The sequence below is a fragment of the Spea bombifrons genome, chromosome 2 (genome assembly GCF_027358695.1).
Source record: "Spea bombifrons isolate aSpeBom1 chromosome 2, aSpeBom1.2.pri, whole genome shotgun sequence".
Taxonomy (NCBI): Eukaryota; Metazoa; Chordata; class Amphibia; order Anura; family Pelobatidae; genus Spea; species Spea bombifrons.
Genome location: NC_071088.1, coordinates 133,217,232 through 133,229,706, shown reverse-complemented (window position 1 = coordinate 133,229,706; position 12,475 = coordinate 133,217,232). Strand labels below are relative to the sequence as shown.

At 42.1% G+C, this 12,475-nt stretch overlaps 1 non-coding gene across 1 annotated transcript; it reads right to left on the bottom strand.

The window, feature by feature from the left end:
* Window positions 1-7,769: 7,769 nt before the first annotated feature.
* On the bottom strand, window positions 7,770-7,899 carry LOC128476073 (small nucleolar RNA SNORA35). Its single transcript, XR_008347099.1, has one exon. It is a non-coding gene; the product is annotated as a small nucleolar RNA SNORA35 (small nucleolar RNA).
* Window positions 7,900-12,475: the final 4,576 nt, after the last annotated feature.

Sequence of the window (12,475 nt, the reverse complement as noted above, 5' to 3'; positions counted from 1 at the left end):
TCATCTGCATACATATTTAATTTTAAACTATTAGTTCTAGTGTGGAATCCTTTTATCTTATCATTTCTTCTGATATTTATAGCTAGAGGTTCCATTGAGATAATATATATTAGAGGTGATAATGGACATCCTTGACGGGTGCCATTTCGTAGATGAAACCATGGAGAGCACAAATTTGGCCCTACTATTCTAGCCGAGGGCTCTAGATACATAGAAAAAATTTCTCTGTGCATCCATCCATGTATTCCATTTTTTTTAGCAGTACCAGGTTTAAAAATGTCCGACTGACCCGGTCGAATGACTTTTCTGCATCTACCGCGATAGTGAGCAGGGGAGTTCTCAAACTTGTGGACACATCTATAATATCTATTCTTCTTGTGTTATAGGTGGATGATCTACCCGGAACAAAACCAATTTGGTCTTTATGTATTATTGTATCTAGAATGGGCTTCATCCTCATAGCTAGAATTGAGGCAAATATTTTGACGTCAACATTAATTAAAGATATCGGACGATAATTTGTAATCGTGGGGAGTTTGCCTTCTTTTAATATTGGTAAAATATTGGCTCGCATCATCTCTGTAGGAAATGCACCTTTATCTACTGTATCATTAAACATGGTTGTTAGATGCGGCACTAGCTGTGGTCTAAAGACTTTAAAAAATAAATTGCTGTAGCCATCTGGACCCAGTGTCTTATAGTTCGCCAGTTTTTTTTAATTTCATTATCTACTTCTTCCTCTGATATTTGTTTATTTAAAGTGTCTCTTTGTTCAGTAGTGATATGAGGTATTTCTGTTCTGGCTAAATAGTCAGTTATCTCTTTCTCCGAATGTGTTATTGGAAGATTATAAAGTTCCCCGTAAAATTTATTAAAAGAATGCCAATGAGACTCCTGGGCAGCAGCAGCGCCCCCGCGATCGCCACAATCCGTGGGGGCGGTTTTTGGGGATGGCGTGCCTGGTGCGTCCCGGTCTAGCGGTGACCTGTAACCGGGAGGTGCCAGGTACGTGTCCCGGTCCTGAAGGGGTTAAACTGTGTTGATGATTACAGACAGCTGCTACTCAGCCCAAGACAGTGGGAAAGAAGTTGCACAGGGAGGTGTCCATGTTTTGGCATCGTAAGACCAGTCTTTTTAAAAAGGAATCTGCGTCATCTAAGATGACAAGTCAGCAAGAAAATAGGGAGGAAAGTGAGATGACCACAGTCTCTTTGCAGTCTTCTGGGCGCAGATTTTTGTCCCAAGAACCTACTGTAAGCAGTGGTTCCAAGGGATCGCCTCACAAGAAATCTCTTGTCACTGTTCAGTTTGATACTGAGAGCGTCGATTCCCCAGGCCCTTCTTCCGATACTACAGGATCATCACTGCCACCGTCACTTTCACATCTTGTGGGTATTGTGGCAGAAAGCTCCGAAGAAAAATATCGGTTGCTGGACCAAAGGGACAGGATCTTGAGGCAAGCCCAGGTAAAGCGAACAGAACTAGACCAGGCCAAAGTGTTTGTGGGCACTTGTCCTGACATGTGTCCAGAGAGAGCGATACATGAGGGATACTCGCAACCAACTTAGCTCCTTTGAGTTTTTTCCAGGAACTGATAAGTTGGACCATGCAGCTGCCATCAAGGAGTATAGTCCTTCCTTTGCTGACCAAGAGGAACCGCTTCGTCATGAATTAGGCCCAGCTCCTGTACTAAATATGACAATGAATTACCTTGTAACTCAGATCATGGACCTTAGGGAGGATAATTACCGGAAATGGTATGATTTTGTGTGGAACCGCACACGTGGGATTAGAAAGGATATAACACAACAACATTTGTGCAACCTTGTGACTGTGTCGCTGATGAAGTGCATGCTTTTCCACATACACTGCGCCCACCAGATGTGTGAGGAGCCCATGTCCTCATTTGACAAAGATCAACAATAAGAACATGACAAAATGCCTGCAGAGCTTAAGAGATGTATCAGGATCTTCAAAGTCGAGGCGTGTTCTGCCCCAATGAGCCAGAGTTCAGGGGCTATAGTGTCTTGCTCAACCTGAACAAGGGAGACATTCTCAGAGAGATCCAACAGTTTCATCCTTCTATCCGCAACTCTGCTGAAGCGAAATTTGCAGTACAAGTATTTTCAGCCCTGAACAGCACAAACTGTCAGGTTCTTCAAACTGGTTCGGTCTGCATCTTATCTAAACAGTTGCATATTGCACTGTTACTTTAACCAGATTCGAAGACGTGCTGTACGGACCCTCAATGTTGTGTACACTGCCAGCATCCAGAGAACCACATTATTTCTTCTGGATACCATGGTTCATCAGCTGCTCTTCCATGATGTAAATGACGCAGCACAATATCTCAATTCCTATGGCCTTAGCGTGTTTGATGGGAATGTTGAGCTGAATCGGGCAGCATTCACTGAGCCATAGGTTCCTCCTAGCCCTAAGAAGTGCTTATTTATCAGCCAAAAGCGCCAGGTTTCCGTGGGGGAAATAGTGAATGGTGCACCGCTCCCTCTCTTTACCCTTCACCATCCCGTGTGCAGCCCTGACCTTCATGTGGTTGTATGGTGCAATGTTGTAACCAATATCAAATAAATAAATGACAACCGAGACCAAAATTGGATGAAAAGGCTGTGGTCTTTTTATTTAGCTTATAAACCGTAATAACCATTTAAACCAATTGTAACCACACGTAACAAATAAACAGAAAAGCTCTTGGCCTAAACCACAGAGCTACCAAATACTTTAAACAAGGCCAACTGCCCCAAAGCCTGTTAGCTCAACACTTACAAAACCCCCAACCGCCACAAATGGATACTTAAAATCCATTTGTGGCCCCTTCCAGAAACACCACGGCCTCATCCACCATACTTTGCAGATCAGCATTAAAAATGTCACACCCGATCTCGGATAAATGAATACCATCCTTTCTGTACAGTCCCTCGCAGCCACCTTCCAAATTGACATGTCGAAAACTTAAACCACCCTCCAATAGCATGAATTTCTCTATTGACCTGCTCAGTTTGCGCCTCACCCTTTCCAAGGCTTTGAAACCTTGCCGTTGCAACCAAATGAAACGTGGAACAATTTCGGACCAAATAAACATTGTTCCTACAAATACATTTTTAAGATGTTCCAGAATCTCTTTAACAGCCAGCAACAATTGAACAGATTGAATTTTACCAACATCATTACCCCCACAGTGTAAAATCATAATATCTGGATAAGGGAAAAAATTAATAAAATCAAACACATTAGCTTTTAATTGAAAGATGCTTAAACCCCTTATACCCATCCAATAAATAACGACTTTTTCTGGACTGAAACCGAGATTTTCTCCGTAACATCTCTCTGCCGCTCTTCGATGCGCCCAGAAAACAAAAGAATGTCCTACTATCCAAACCACTATAGGACGATTGCCTGCAAGGAAAAAATAACATTAACACAGAATTAAGTATTACAACAAATGAGGTCTAATGTATAACTTGAACCGATTCGAGTCCCATCGACCCAATCTTTTAATAATAGAATCATCAAGACCCAGTAGCGCTGCTTCCGTCGCGGCGCCTATCCTGAAAGAATGTGAAGATATTTTCTCATTGCCCAAACCAAGTGTAACCAAACAATTTTGTAAAACCCTTCGAAACCGAAATTGCGTTAAAGGTAAACCAGACCTATGAACTAACCAATGACCACTTAAATTCGGCCTGTATTTATTGAACATTGTTGCCGTCTTGACCGGGCAAATATCGCAGTTAGAAACTTTCTTCAGTTTCACCCAACAACCTTTACCCAATGTATCTGTGATAACCTATCTTCTTTCCCGCTATACTTTTAGCCATATGCCTAGAAAAAACTCTGCCCATTGGCATAACTCTACCCGCAAAATGAAGCTGACCCAATAATGACTGAAATTTTTTAACTGTTACTTTTTTAGCCATTAAAACTTCAGCAATGATACCTCGCAATTTACAAATTTTCTCCCAAGGCAGACGAAATTCCATTTTAACCGTATCAATGATGATACCTAAGAACTGAAGGGACGTAGTTGGAAATACAGTTTTATCTTTTGCCAACGGAATACCCAAAAAATCAGCCAACTCAATAAATGAATTCAATAATAACTCACAATCATCTGAACCTGCCCTACCTATAAACAAAAAATCATCTAAATAATGCACTACTGAAAAACAACCTACAACATCTTTAACTAACCATTCTAAAAAACCAGAAAATGCCTCAAAATAAAAACAAGAAATTGAACAACCCATTGGCAAACATTTGTCAAAATAAAACTTATTCTCAAACTGAAAACCTAAGGAATGAAAACAATCAGGATGTATGGGTAAAAATCTGAAAGCAGATTTGATATCCACTTTTGCTAACAAAGTATCTTTACCAAACAACCTAACCCAAAACAGTGCGTCCTCAAATGACGCATATTTTACCGAAAATTCATCCATAATAATCTGATCATTCAGCGACCCACCTTTAGGGTATGACAAATGGTGAATCAGCCTAAAACTTCCCTGCTCCTTCTTTGGCACCAGACCCAAAGGTGATAACCTAAACCTCTCAAACGGCGGAAAACAGAAAGGACCTTCAATCCGCCCCAAAAGTAGCTCTTTCCCAATCTTGTCACGGACCACTTGAACATTATCTGCAACAGATTTCAAATTATCAACCCAGATACAGCCATTGACATTATACACCGGAATCTTAAAACCATGTAAAAACCCAGAAGCTAATAAATCAGCCTTCTGTTTGTCTGGGTAAGTTCTTAAACAAAGGAGCAGCCTTGACACTTTCACCGGCGTCACTGCTTTTTTGAACTGGTTCCTTGTTGACTGAATTTGACCCACTTCTGCGAAAACATCTTGAACCTGGGTGATTGCCTCCACAAAAAGTGCATTCATGTTTAAATTTACAGGAGCTTAGAAACTTGCACTGAGCTTCATTAAAGGCCCAGCAAACTCCCTTTTGCCGACTCTGGTGAACATTTGAAGGTTGAAATCTATTTGCATAATTATACCGTTGTGGTAACATCACGCTCACCCAAGCCCCCACATCCTTCATCCCAAACTTTAAAAAATCTCGTCATAATTAAACCACGACATACCTCCAAAATTCTTATAAGCTTCCAGTACAGATTCTAGGTGCTGAAATAAACCTGAGCTGCTACCACTATGCTTTTCACAGTAGACACTTGAATAAATGCAAAAAGCTTGCAGCCAATTATTAAAAGACCTAGGGACCGGTCTTCTCCTATCTTCTTCCTTCTCTTGTTTAACTAAAAATTCCTTTGAAGCCGGGAGCAGTGACAGTATGTCAACGTACTCATTATTCCAAATTTTTTCCTTTAAATTTTTAGGTAAATGGAAACCCAGCGGAGACATATCACATCCTAATGCTTCCTTCATATTTGACTCATTAACAAAATTCTTTTGACTGCCACTAGCTCGTGGGGAGCTAGTGGCAGTCAAAAGAATTTTGTTAATGAGGCCTGAGCTGGATTAGGGCCCTGCCATTCTTTCAGCAAATCAGCTAAAGAACCCACCACAGTACTGAGTTTGTCCAAATCATGTTTGGGGCACTCACCCACAGCTGCACAACTGCTATGTCCTGCAGAAGGTCCAGGCTGTTCACCGTCCTCCTGAAACACCGGAGCCGCTGTAGCCTGAAAATGACGCCTACCACCAGACTCCGGATGATGAGAGTTGTCTTCTTAGTCTGTCTGCCGGAATTTTCGTTTTTTACAGGGCTGTTTCCCTCTAACAGCCCTGGATGATTGAGAACGCTGTGCCGCAGACGCTCTCACTGGTCTCCTTCCGCGTTCCTAGGATAAGTGAAAATAAACACCTCAGGAGCCTTCCTTTTATAGGTGCAAATCCCGCCTAAAACCCAGCGCGAGCTGTCCTCGAGCGCAAGGTAAGTGCAAAGGCGCATGCAGACTAAGCGGCGCGAGCTAGTCGCGAGCGCATTCCAAATAAAAAAGGCGGTAAAACTAAGCGGCGCGAGCGCAACAAATGCTCACATAAGGTGTCCTTTATATGACCCCTTCAAGTTAACCCTTACAGCCTAACTATCTCCCCAACAACCACATGTAACCCTGTGCTATTTTCACAGGGTTTTTTCAAAACAAGTTTACAGGTGGAATTAGCATTATGGACCCTGGAACCAGAGAAAACCAAGAGACACCTGGTGACCCTGAGCCAGAGAACCGAGGTATTGTGCCTGAAGAGCTCACTATGAAACCCTTGGTAGCTCTTCTACCATCTACTGTAGAGTCGGCATCTGTTCCTATACAGACTGCTTTCCAGACGGTATTTCCGCCAGCGCGAACCCAAAGCCCTCCTAAGGTTCTTTACAGCGAGCAGGATATTGCTGCTGTCATGGAAGAACTTGAAGACATGGTGAAAGAGCTAGTTGACAGTCTGCGAAGGGGGAGCTGCTTACATCGCTTTTGCTGCTGGAGACACCCTCCTTACAGAAGTGATCTCCGAATTTTCAGTGAACATTGCAAAAGAACTAGTTCAAGCTGAGACTGAGAGTAAAAGAGGAAAAATTCAGACAAGCAGAGAATGCCAGAAAGAGGCGTCGGATGAGAGGGTTTCCAGCCGCTCCTGGGACTGCAGGCCACGGAAACACAATTAAGGTGTTACTACCCAGTGCACCTTTTCCACCTGATAAGAACCTGGCTAAAGGTTTTCTTGACATGGGACATGCAGGAAAATTAAGTGTGTCTTTCACCAGGCTTCAGCAGCTACAGGAGCAGATGTTCCATAAAATGAAGGTTCAGCATTTTGTACAAGAGCTTCTCTGTGATTCTGCATGGACCCCTTTTAGAACTGCCTCCTTTGCTTGTTGAGAACCTTCGTGCATTTTTTGGAAAATGGTTCTTATTTTGCCTAAAAATGATGAACCCAATGACCCTACAAGCATGCTCTGTGAGTGGTTAACCCCTTCGTAACAAAGGCTGATTCTATTTTTTTGTACCCTTCGTGACAATGGCTGTTTTATCGTTTCTGCGGTGTTTGTGTTTAGCTGTAATTTTCTCTTAACCCATTTACTGAACCCACACAAGTTATATATTGTTTTTTTTTAGGACAAGAAGGGCTTTCTTCAGACACCATCATTTTTCTCATATGATGTAATTTCCTATAATAAAAATAATAAAATGACAATTTTTTTAAAAAAACCCACATTTTCTCACTTTTATTTGAAAAAGCTTTTATTCATCATAAAAAAAACTACTGAAAAAACCTGCTAAATAGAATCTATTTGTCCCAAGTTTAGAAATACCCAATGTTTTTGTGTTTTTTCTTTCTTCTGCACGTTATGGGTACAAGTATCGTTTTGCTAATTCAAAACCATTTTTCTCTGAATCTGGTAATTCTGTCTCCATGTGGTATTTGGGGCATCTTTGAAGCCGGCAAATTAAATTTACCCCACCAAACCATATATTTTTGAAAACTAGACACCTCGGGGTATTTTAGATGCTGATAGTTTAACCCTTTCCATGCACTAATCCTACCACCAACCCTTGTCAAAGTTTGTGATAGTAATTGTTTTTGGTGTTTTTTTCACACACTTTGTACTTCAGGTGTGAAATTACAGCTCCTGGTATGTCACTGTCACACAACACCCCGATATGTGTTCAGCAACATCTCCTGAGTACATTGATACCCCACATGCATGGGGCAAAAGGGCCACATTTGGAACATGAGCAATTCAGTTTTTCAACTAGGAAGTTTTACATCTGGGTAAAGAAAAATGCTTGTACCCAACTATCAGTAGGGACAGGTTACAAGAAAGCCTGGCCTATCTCCAAGAAGGGATTTGATCTAGCACCTTAAGCGGTCCATCATGCAACGGAATAGACACAGGGGTCACTTGTCAGTGCAAATAAAAATGCTTAAAAAAAATGGTGGAGCAAATAAAATCTAAAAAACAGTAAATGTAACAAAAAATTAAAAAAAAAATAATACAAAAATAGAGCAGGAACAAAAAAAAAATTTTAAATGGGAAACTGTGTGATACAACTTGAAGCAGTTACCGACACAGTGTGCAGGTTTTCCAGGGCAATCTGGACAGTAAAATGTGGTGTCCTTTCTTTGCCCCCTGCTGTAGCATACCCTGCATCTCTTTTGGGGATTCTGCTTCTTTGCTGTAGGGGGGATTTTAATAATGGGTAGCCCCAATTCTGCTGGCTCCCATCACCACTTGGGGACCAGGTGCATCACGGTACAATATACTTGAAGTTACTTGGAGCTGAAACTGCAAAAAAGACAGTTTCAGCCCAGTGTCTGCTTTTTTGTGCAACAAAAAAGTGTTATAGGTTGCAATTTGCATGAGATAAATTGCAACCTTCTTGTACTAGGCCTTTGTCTTCCTCATAATGAGGTAGGGCTGTAGGAGTTGATCTGACAGATCAACTCCACCCATGTGCTTGTTATAGGCCCTGATGCACACTGGCTTTCTAGTGACCCCAGCTCTGCCACGGACAGAAACCTCCACAGTTCTCTCATTGTGAATGGTGCTCAGCAGGCACACTGCTTTTCTGTCCCTGAACTTCAATGCCAAGAGCTCCAGTGGCGTCTCCAGCTTTCATATTTAGGGGGGGCACATGGGGGGCCAGAGACCAAAGTAGGGGGGCCAATTATAAAACGGTACATATACACTATATATATATATATATATATATATATATATATATATATATATATATATACACACATACATACACACGTTAGACGTGCATTTTTAACTACATAATATGCACTTATCTCTTTGAAGTAAAGACCGTGATTAAAATATGATTTCAAAATAACAACTAAAGTGACAGTTATTTTTCATTCTTTAATATTAGCCCCTGCTGACAATATACAGAAATATTACACCCTGCTTCCGATATATATTAATATTAACCCCTGCTGCGGATATATATTGATATTAGCCCCTGCTGCGGATATATACTTATATTATACCCTGCTGCGAATATACATAAAAATTATACCCTGCTGCCAACATATATTGATATTAGCCCCTACTGCCGATATATAAATTATTAGTCCCTGCAGCCAATATATTATAAATATTAGCCCCTGCAGCCAATATTTATTGATAAGATGCCATGCAGCCAATATATATTAATATTAGCCCCTGCTGCCGATATATATAAATATTAGACCCTGCTGTCATTATATGTTAATATTAGCTCCTGCTGCTGATATATATTAATATTAGACCCTGCAGCCGGTATATATTATTAGTCCCGGCTTCCGATATATATTAATATTAGACACTGCTGGCAATATATTTGCCACACTGACTGCAGATCAGGGGAAGACTGCGAGTCAGTGCAGTGTTCCCTCCTTCTGACTGCACCGTGACATTGAGAGGTCCTCTCCCCTGTAATCATCCCCACAGTCCCTTTGTCCCCTCATTCACTAAACCATACCGCTCTTTTACTTACTCCCTGTAGTTCAGGTATAGATCAAATAAACAACACATGGAAACAGCACGTGCAACTGAATAAGACAAAAAAAAACCTGTATTTGCAGGTATACATAAATAATGTATGGAAACATAGCAGTTACAGATCAACAGAATTTGACACACTATTTGACATCCAAACAACTATAAATCATTTTTATCACATTATTAAAATCCCAGAAATCAAAAAAGTTAAAAGGCCCAAATAAATTAAGGAGATTAGACATAATGGAAACTTCAACAAAACTTTTAGCCATTAATGCATCACAACCATCTTAGCGCTGCGTCACCAAATGAACGCCTCATCACAGATAACACAATGCATGCAGCTGCATATAACTAAGCTGAGTACCACTTGGTCTGTGAAGGCCGTGAAACCAAAGGGGAATAGCGTCCTGTATAATGAAATCAAGAAATGAGTTTCACAAACTCTGAACCAACATCTAACTTTTAATAATATATTCAGATTGAAATAAGAGTAAATAACACAAAACCTTTACTTTTCCTCTGATTTCTAGGCCTAGAAAGTTTTGTCCTCTAAAGTGACCACAAAATCTGGATAAATAAAAATTACAAAGTTCTATTTAACCCTCTACAGCAAGTAAAGTGCCAGGAAACAGATGACCAAACACATATCAGGACAGGCTCTGCCACACTGACACCCAAACACATACCCCAGGGCAGGCTCTGCTGCCACATGGACCCCACATCAGGATGGGATAACCATATAAAATGCCTTCCACATTGCTTTGCTGTTTGTGTGTATTGACCCTTGTGTATTTGTGCCTCCCCCCTTTGTGCATTTTTGCAATACACCCTTGTGTATTGATTTATTTGATGCCCCCAGCCCGCCCCCCTCCCTTGTGTATTGATTTATTTGATGCCCCCAGCCAGCCCCCCTCCTTTGTGTATTGATTTATTTGATGCCCCCAGCCAGCCCCCCTCCCTTGTGTATTGATGCACCAACCCCTTGTACTGGTTAATTTAATGGCCCCCATACCCATGTGTATTAACCCCCCCCCGTTTGTGTATTGATATATGTGACATCCTTCTAACCACCCTGATGTGTAATTATGTCCCCAGCCAACCTTTGTGTATTATTTAATTTTCCCAATGCAGCCCCCCCCCTTGTTAATGTCCCTCCTTCTGTCACCTCCACTATTTATTTAAAATAAAATACTTTTTTTTTGCTGGCCTTCATTCTTCCACTGTAACACAGCTGCTCTTCTCCCTTGTGCTCTTCTCCCTGTCAGGCAGTGACAAGCAACTGCTCCGTAAGAGCCCGCCCCCTTCAAAGGGGCGGGACGAAGAGCCTCAGTCAGTGATTGGCATGCCGGCAATCCATTAAGCGGCCAGCGGAGGCAGTTTTAAAGCTGCTTTGAAGCTGCCAGCCGCATCGGCTGCAATTGGAGCTTGCTGTGTACACCGGGTAAAATGGTATAGCGTTTTAATTGGGGGGGCACGCTGGGGGGCACAGCATAATGTAGGGGGGGCCATGGCCCCCTCTGGCCCCCCCCCTGGCGACGCCACTGAAGAGCTCCCCTTGACGTAGAGCTGAGGTCTCCCCCTTTCCTAACTGGGTTCATGCCAGACGTCGTGGGAAACCCGAGCGGTTCTTTTTTATAGCACCGCAAGCTACCGTATCGAAACAATACAGCAGCTTGAACAAAGGGACGCTTGTATAGAAGTTGTTAACATACAAGTGGTAGCCTTTGTTCATAAGGGGGAATATTACGTCCCAAACAATCTTGGCACTGGTGCCCAGATGTTCTGGGCAACCTGGAGGGTCAAGGTAGCTATCCTTACCCTCGTATACCTGGAAGGCATGAGTATACCTTGTCTCGCTCTCGCAGAGCTTATACACCTTCGCTCCATACCTAGAGCGCTTGGAAGGAATATACAGCTTGAATCCCAACCTTCCTTTATATTTCATCAGGGATTCATCCACGCAGATATTCTTTCCAGGTGTACAAACCTGGAAACCTGGTAGTGAGATGGCTAATCGGGGGGGGGGGGGATTTTGTAGAGCCTATCAAACTGGGGGTCCTCCTTAGGGGGGCACAGGCTGTTGTCATTAAAATGCATGAAATGAATCATTTCATACCTTTGCCTAGTTATAGTCTGGGCATAAATGGGGGTACTACAGATGGGGCTGGTGCTCCAGTAGGAGCGGATGGAGGGCTTTTTTATAATTCCCATTAACATTGTGAGTGCCCAGAATTTAAGAAATTCTGGCACGTCAATGGGAGTCCATGGCTGTTTTGCCCAAAAAGAATTAGGGCTAGCAGCACGGTGCTGCTGGGCATAAAGGTTAGTTTGTGCGACAATGTCTCCCAATACATCATCTCCCAAAAAAACCTGCACAAATTGCAGTGGAGTGAATCTTGTAACATCAATATTGATGCCAGGAATTCCAGAAAAAGGAGGGATAGCTGGCTTGTACCTATTAGGAGCTACCCAAGCCTCTGGTGCACTGCCACGACTATGTGTGGCAGGCGTCCTAACAGCCACAGATACATCACTAGATGCATCTGTGAACTGACCAACGTCAAAATCTGACGCTGTATCAGTGGCCTCAGAATCTGTGGCCAAAAAGGCATACGCCTCCTCAGCCGTATACCGCTGCATGGTAAGAATTGCAGCAAAAATAGTGGGGAAGGAAAGGGTTAATGGCTCCTATAAAAATAAAAAAAAACAAAACGCCTAAAAAAGTGAAAAAAAAATACCCCCCCCCCAAAAAAAAACCAATTGCCACTATGCAAGATCACTGTTTATGGCAATGAAGGGGTTAATATTGAATAGGTGGCTCTTTTAAGAGCCTTTTGGATCAATATATATATTTTATTTTATTCAGAATACCTGTCACACACCGATCTGTCTCTCTCCCTCACTAGAAGCAAATGAAGGAGGGAGGCAGATCCAATACTGGTCAAAGGCAGTGTGTTTAGAAAACATTGCCTTTGATTTAGCAAATCATGATCACTCT